This window comes from Aplysia californica, unplaced genomic scaffold (genome assembly GCF_000002075.1).
Source record: "Aplysia californica isolate F4 #8 unplaced genomic scaffold, AplCal3.0 scaffold00012, whole genome shotgun sequence".
Classification (NCBI taxonomy): Eukaryota; Metazoa; Mollusca; class Gastropoda; order Aplysiida; family Aplysiidae; genus Aplysia; species Aplysia californica.
In genome coordinates this window covers 163,806-170,935 of record NW_004797282.1, presented here as the reverse complement: position 1 = coordinate 170,935, position 7,130 = coordinate 163,806, and the positions used below count along the sequence as shown (strand labels likewise).

Genomic DNA, 7,130 nt, shown 5'->3' with positions numbered 1-7,130 from the left:
ACTCATACACATACATACGATCACATCTTCGTTCTAAATTTCTCGACGATTGGTAACAATGTTTGCCTCACTCACAGGGGCCTTACAATGAAAGAATCACACCCAGGTGTGGAATTTTCGACGCCTTTGATTTCTCCAAACATTGAACTACAGCAAGGCGTGATTCGGTAGGCGCAGTGCCTATAAGGCCACATCAGATGTGATCACATCGAACTGTGATTTCATCGGTGCTTTTGTTTCCCTGACCATCTATCAAGTGTGCACCCGAATTTGCTGGACAACTCCATCTTTACCCTTCCCCCAACCCCCAACCCATCACCTTTCTTGATTTTTAAACTACTGGTAGGCCGTATTTCACGACTAGTCAACATAGGGATCAAAACATAAAATTCATAGACAGTCCTTATAAGACAGCCCCCCCCCACCTGTTTTTCTCGTTCTCTCTCTCTCTCTCTCTCTCTCTCTCTCTCTCTCTCTCTCTCTCTCTCTCTCTCTCTCTCTCTCTCTCGTTCGTTTCCCCTATTGTCCTTTTCTTCTTGGCATAATTCAGCCTCTAATCGACCCCCCCCCAAAAAAACAACAACAAAACAACAACCTAACAACAACAAAACAACAAATACAACCCAAAACAAAACAAACAATCCCGATCAGAATTATGTGTGCTTTTGACATTGTAGAAGATATTATTCCGATTGCTGATAACCCGTTATGTTCTTGAGATGTTAAGCACAGCAGAGAGTAATTTGTTTTTTTTCCCACCCATTGAAGATAACTTAAATATTTTTATACCCTACTTTGGGTGCGTGTGTGTGTATGTGTGTGTGTGTGTGTGTGTGTGTGTGTGTGTGTGTGTGTGTGTGTGTGTGTGTGTATGCGTGCGGGAGGGGGGCGTTTATATTATTCCATGTTTGCGTACGACCCGTTATAAAACCATAATTTCCCTTTCAGAGCCAGCTTTCTTGGAACAAACGAGAACTCAACCAGCTATTGTTTTTTAAATCTGATCAACACACTGAAACCAGTTCACTTGGTAATTTATTTCTCTCCTCCATTCTCTTGTACATGTACATGTAGTGGCACAGGCATTAGTCTGGGGCGGGAAATGGGTGATAAGTGCTAGGCTATCTTAGTACTAAGGTAGCCTTGGTGATACACCATATTATCCAAACCAATTTATTAGCAATGTTTCAGGGTCTTTTAGGAACTTCTTCAAGTCAACGTGTTTGGCACCATTTCGAGATTTTCCAACCCACTGATATCAGCAATCTATAATGTGCCATCAGAGGGGAACTCTTGCTTTGAAAAGATCGACAATGGCACATCCATCACAATGTTATTCTATTCTATTGGCCGGCCTGGACAGTGTTGTGTTTGTTTACGCTAGGACCCGCTTGGCCTTCCAAAAGTAGTCCTAGTATTGTGTTGTTGAGTGTCAAGTTTCAGTGATAAGGTCAACAATGTGAGTGCGTTCGCTGAATGCACGCCGAGAAATATGAGCAAAGAGAGAAATCACAAGGTGGGTCTATATATGCGGGCAAGACAATGAATGAATAACATTGAATATAACATTTTTAAAAAAATTCGCGAGAAAGAAAGATGTGTGTGTTGAGTATGAAGAGATCATCTTCTATCGTTGTTTAAATTGTTGGTTAGAGGGTAATTCGGTAAGCCCCGGTAAGGGTAATTAGGCACCGCGTAAGAGTGTAAGGTGAACCTTGCCGTCTTGGCCCGGAGTTGGGTTGTTGGTCCTGAGCCGAGAGTGAGAGTGAGTGAGACTGAACTGAACGTAAAGTTTCCGTGGATGAAGAGACGCAGTTTCTGGTATGAACTGACTTATTTATTTTTATAAAAGAGTTATAAAGTAGGGCGATTGTTAAGATTCCCGCGTTTATTTCCGATGTGCGTTTTTCATACCCTCAGGCATATATTTCGCTTTGGTCCCTAACCCTAACCCTAACCCTAACCCTAACCCTGGCCCTAACCCTAACCCTAACCCTAACCCTAACCCTAACCATAACCTAGGGTTAGGGACCAAAGCGAAATATGCCTGAGGGTATGAAAAACGCACATCGGAATTAAACGCGGGAATCTTAACATCGCCTAAAGTTGGCCTACGATGTGAGTATTCTGCAGTCATTTCGTTACACCCCAATTATGTGTGATGAAATGACTTCGCTTGCCTTCTATCTCTATGCTAGATCTATATCTAGATCTAGAACTAGATTCTAGATCTAGTAGAGTTTTGGAGGATCAGCCTTAGAACCTAACTAAAGCTTTTTTGGTGCTTTTCGGTAGTTCCCACCCCCCTTATTTGAGCCTGATCTGCATCTAGATCTATACGTTTGATGCACAGCAAGCTAAGATCAAACCTAACAACTGTGAAACATTAAATATTGGTAAAATTCAGGGCCCGAAACCCCCCCTACTCTTGGGGCCAAAACCGGCGAATAACAATTGCGGGGTGGGAACTACCGAAAAAGCGCCGCTTTTTTTAAAGCCATAATGTTTAAAATTAAATCTTCTGCAAACTGTTCCATAGTTTAACATTATCTAAATAAGGAGGCGAAAACAGTGTCAAGTAAAGAGTTAAATAAGGATTTATGTTTGAAAGACATGAAGTTACAGTCAGCACCTAGCACACCTCTGTGATTGGGCCAAATATGGATGACGTATTTCCGGCATCTATTTTTGTTGTCTTCCGGGGTTTCCCCCCTCAAGACTCTTGGGTTTCCCTCGCCAGTAACTGTTGACTAGATCTCGCCGTCTTTGTCTTTTTTGTGTGTATTAATTACAAGTATTATCTTTTATAAACAGTCTTAGCAATTCTCGTTCTATTTATTTACCTTCTCCTCAAAGTTGTACACGGGGGCTCTCGTGGCCTAGAGGTTAAGGTGTTGGCCTCTCATTCAAAGGTCCCGGGTTCGAATCCGGGTAGCGACCGAAAAATGTTCTTCTCCAAATTTGTCTCCTTTCAGCTCCTTTCCTGCTCTCTAGCAATGTTCTGTTGTCTACTTTCATTTCCAATTTCTGCCCCCACCCCTTCACCTCCTTTGCCCCCTCCACTGGGCTCCTGACTCTTTCTGCAGCCTTTCTACTGCTACTCCTTGGCTCCTCATTACTGCTGTCTTTCTGCCACACCCCTGATCTTCTGGTAAGAAAGATCTACACCTAGCCTTCTCGGACAAGGGTGAAAAATCTCGAAGGGCCCGTGTGCAAGTTGCGCACGTTAAAGATCCCTTGGTGGTCTAAAATCAATAAGAGTAGACTTCGGCCGCCACCCGGGCAAAATTCAAAATTTCTTTTACCAACTGAAAATATTAGGTGTACTCATATATGACCTTTTATGCAGTTGCGAGCGCCGTAAAACACTTTACTAAAACAAACAAAGTTGTACACACACACACACACACACACGCGCACGCACGCACACCCCGCCCAAGCAGTCGGCGATGAAACCTAGTGACGTAGTCCATGGCACGGGCCCGCCACGGTGAGATCTAGTCAACTGACGAGGGAAGCCCCGGAAGACGACAAATTTAAATAGATGGCGGAAATATGTATCTATATTTGAGCCAATCACAGAGGTGTGCTAGGTGCTCTCTGTAGCTCATGTGTGTTTGAAAGTAAGGATCTAGTTTTTAACAAAATCGCAGTACCTACAGTACACTTCTATTAGCTAATTTATTTTTAACAGAACTAATAATATATGGTCTTGCCAATCACACCTTTCATCAATAATACAGTAGTCTCCGCCTAAGAGCCGACTATATAATATAATAATTTTTGTTCGGTGTGTATCGAAAGAAATGAACGTTTGCGACAACGGGGTCGTTTTTGTTTCAGCCAGGTCTGAATGGTCCAGAAATCGATCATCAAAAGTTGGTGTGGGGGGGGGGGGGGGGGAGGTTGGGGCGGGACTATTGTCTTGCTTTCTTAAAAACATTCAAGATTATCCATGAGCATATAGACCATACCATTTTTCAGGGACCTTTCGATTACACTGTGTGTGTTGTCCGCTTTCATTTGCGTTTGTTCTTTTCCAAGGTATTTGAGTTTCATAGTGCTTGACAAGATACCGTTGTGGTCTGATAAGTACAGCCATCACTATATACACGTAATGAACGTGGCATTTATTGTCAGTAGGCTTCTCCAGGAAGTTATTGACAAAAGAAGAGAATTCATTGGCAATCAATGGTCCTTCTCCTTGGTGCCAAGCGTGGCAATTCAGGTCTTTGGTTACCAAATTTAAAAAAATATAGACAGATAATTTGGACCTGTTATGATGTAGTGCGGCAGAGATGCTTTCAACGCCGTACTAACAATAAATCCTCTTCCAAGTCCATGCACACTAAACATAATCTGGTCCCATCCACTGGGTTCTGTGCAAGCTTCTTGTTTTCTTTCTCTTACCTTGCATACATGATCAGATTGATCCTTCCGACACAACAACAGGTAGCTCTTTTTAAACATATATCTGTAGTCGCCTGGGACAAAGTGTGACTCTTTCCCTTTTCTTTTGTACTCTCTATAAAGGCTTCTGAGGCTTTGAAAGTATTAATTAGTTAAGACAGATTTTGCCTGTATTCTGTCTGTAGTAATGGGAAAGCAATTTTGTCAAGTATGTCGAAGAATTACTTATCACAAAAAAGCTTTTCCTCTACTGCTCTCTGGTTATTTGACAATCATGACGCTCCCATCTCCAAGTCATGTAAACTGTTTTTGCAACAGTGATGAATAACCACTGTGTGAGGACAGTTGCATACAAAGTCATTGTTTTGCATGTAGGTAGAATGTATGAGGTTTGTTTCAAATTTAAGTGTAGAGCTGGAGAGTTGAAGTTTGTTGAAGGAAGAATTTTCGGGGCGAATATGTTTATTTATGAGTTGCTTTTTTCAAGTGACTAATTAAGTATCATTTACCCTGCACTGATTGACTAATCAATGATTCAAGAATGGTAAATGACAGACACAGCAAGAGACGAACACTTAAAGCAAATTAAGAAACCCGAAAAGTCACGATAAAAATATTTTCCAATTGTTGTACCGAATGTGAAATAAGCGCCCCTTAGCTGTCAATCAAAGACTTTTAAAAAATTCATTCGTCAGCAGCGTTTGCCACAATTTACCGACTTAATCAAGTCTGTATTAGGGTATTCTTTGATGCCATCTTGCCCTTTCTCTACTACACTTAGACTATCAAACCTGGTAATAGATTACGCAAACTACCTTGACAAAATCATCTGGCTATCGACAGGGTTCGATCTGAGTCGAAGCTAGCAAAGGCAGCACTTTGTTTTGCTGTTACCCTCCTGTCTATTTTGACAAAGGCCACAGTCGTGTGGGTAGCTCCGCCTACGCGACATGTGAACGCCTCAACAAGCCGCTGAATCTGCGTGATTCAACCGCCCGATCGCCACCGGGCTGCAAAACTGGCACTTGGGCGGTTGAATTACGTAGAAATTGGGGACTGGTGTGATACATGTATAGGTGATTGATTTACTGAAGGATTGAAACACTTTGCAGTAATCTTTCAAACTCGGGATTTTAACATAGGTGTATCAAAGGCTGTACTATTGTATAAAGGGATCAAAAAGTGATTTTCAAAATTTTGTCACTGAGCCGGTTGAGTCACGCGGCTAGCGATATATGCATTCAAGTTGTTTAAGCAATTCAACCCCTCACCTATAAAATAAAAAATAATTTGAAAAATTCTCACTCACCATGCCCTTTACTGTACTGTAGAGCTGATTCTTTTCAATGCTCAATATATTTATTTAGGAGGCCTAATTTTTAGGAAGAAAACCAGAGTAGAAAAGGCCAAGGAAATATGTGGGTGAACAGTTAGTATAACATTGGAAGTGAGTAGGCCTTGGTGGGAATAATTTTTGTTGTTATTCCCACCCGGGTTGGGTCACTTCTCACCTTTCCTATCTAGCCTAGATCTAGTTTTATAAGATGTAATACTTATACACAGTCAAACCTGTGTAAAACGGACACCTATTGTCTAGGAGAAAAAGTGGCCTATAACACAGGTGGCTGTCGTAGGCAAGACTGATCAAAATGAAGAAAGCAAATCATTCTCTTCTGAGGTCCAAATCAGGGCTGATCTCAGGCTTTATACTGCCGTAAGGCTAGTTCAAAGGGGTTTTCTGTGTTGCTGTTTAGTTGGGGGTTTTTTTCTGGCTAGCTTTCTTTTTGTTGCTGATTTTGTGCAAGGGTTAAATAAACAAATTATTTTGTAAGAAAGACGATGAAGACCGAGTGCCATGGTAAAAAACACACACTGGTCGCCACCACTCGGAGAACTAGCAACTCATCTATCGCAAGTTCACCTGTCAACGTCCATTGTTACTTTGTTACAGATTAGATTAACAAAACAGTTGCCAGTCACCTCACACTCGATTTGTGCCTGAACTGTGGGCTTTGCATATAATAGGTTATGATGGATCATGCTGCCCTCACCAGCAGTTGAACATTTCTTGTTAGGCCTACCCATTGGCATTGGTCAACTTGGGAAAACATTTATTGGAGGGACTAACAATAACGACAGGTGAATGAATTATGATGGCCCGTCCACAGCGTGATGGGCCGATTCAAAATTTTTGACAACGCGCCGGGCAATGAATGACCATGCGCCTGGTCGCCTGAGGTAGGTAAATTTGGCTTTGGGTTGATAAAATAAGGTGGCCGCGACTGCGTTGGACAGGTGACTGTATATTATATAAGGGGGAAACGCAAGGGGGGAAATGGAAAGTGGCCGTTTGTACAGGTGGCTGTATATTATATAGGTTGCCGTCATGCAGGTTCGACTACAATACAGGCTAAAGGCCGACCTCTAACCTTGGGGCCGAGAAATAGACATGATAATTCCACTGGCAGATCTAGATAAGTACGCCTCTACAATTTTATTGTTGGTCTGGAAGTATTGAGCACATTCAAATGAGAGTGCTAATGCTAAGGGGAAAAAATGTCACTTTTTTAGCTTTTGAATGCTTTCTGACTTATCAAATCAATCTCATTGAAAAGGGGTGGGAATAAGAGAGAAAATCTTATTCCCACCTGGGTGGTGGGGCAGGGTGTGAGCAAATATTTTGAAATAAATCCCCTCGGGAGGGGGGGGGGGGGGGGGGG

General features: G+C 42.1%; 1 protein-coding gene across 1 annotated transcript in view; it reads left to right on the top strand.

The window, feature by feature from the left end:
* Positions 1 to 1,236: 1,236 nt before the first annotated feature.
* LOC101862917 (zinc finger protein 26) overlaps positions 1,237 to 7,130 on the top strand; it is a 12,644-nt gene continuing 6,750 nt past the window's right edge. The window contains exon 1 of the mRNA XM_005090039.3: positions 1,237 to 1,516. The gene's annotated coding sequence lies outside the window, so the exon portion shown is untranslated. The remainder of the gene's footprint in view (positions 1,517 to 7,130) is intronic.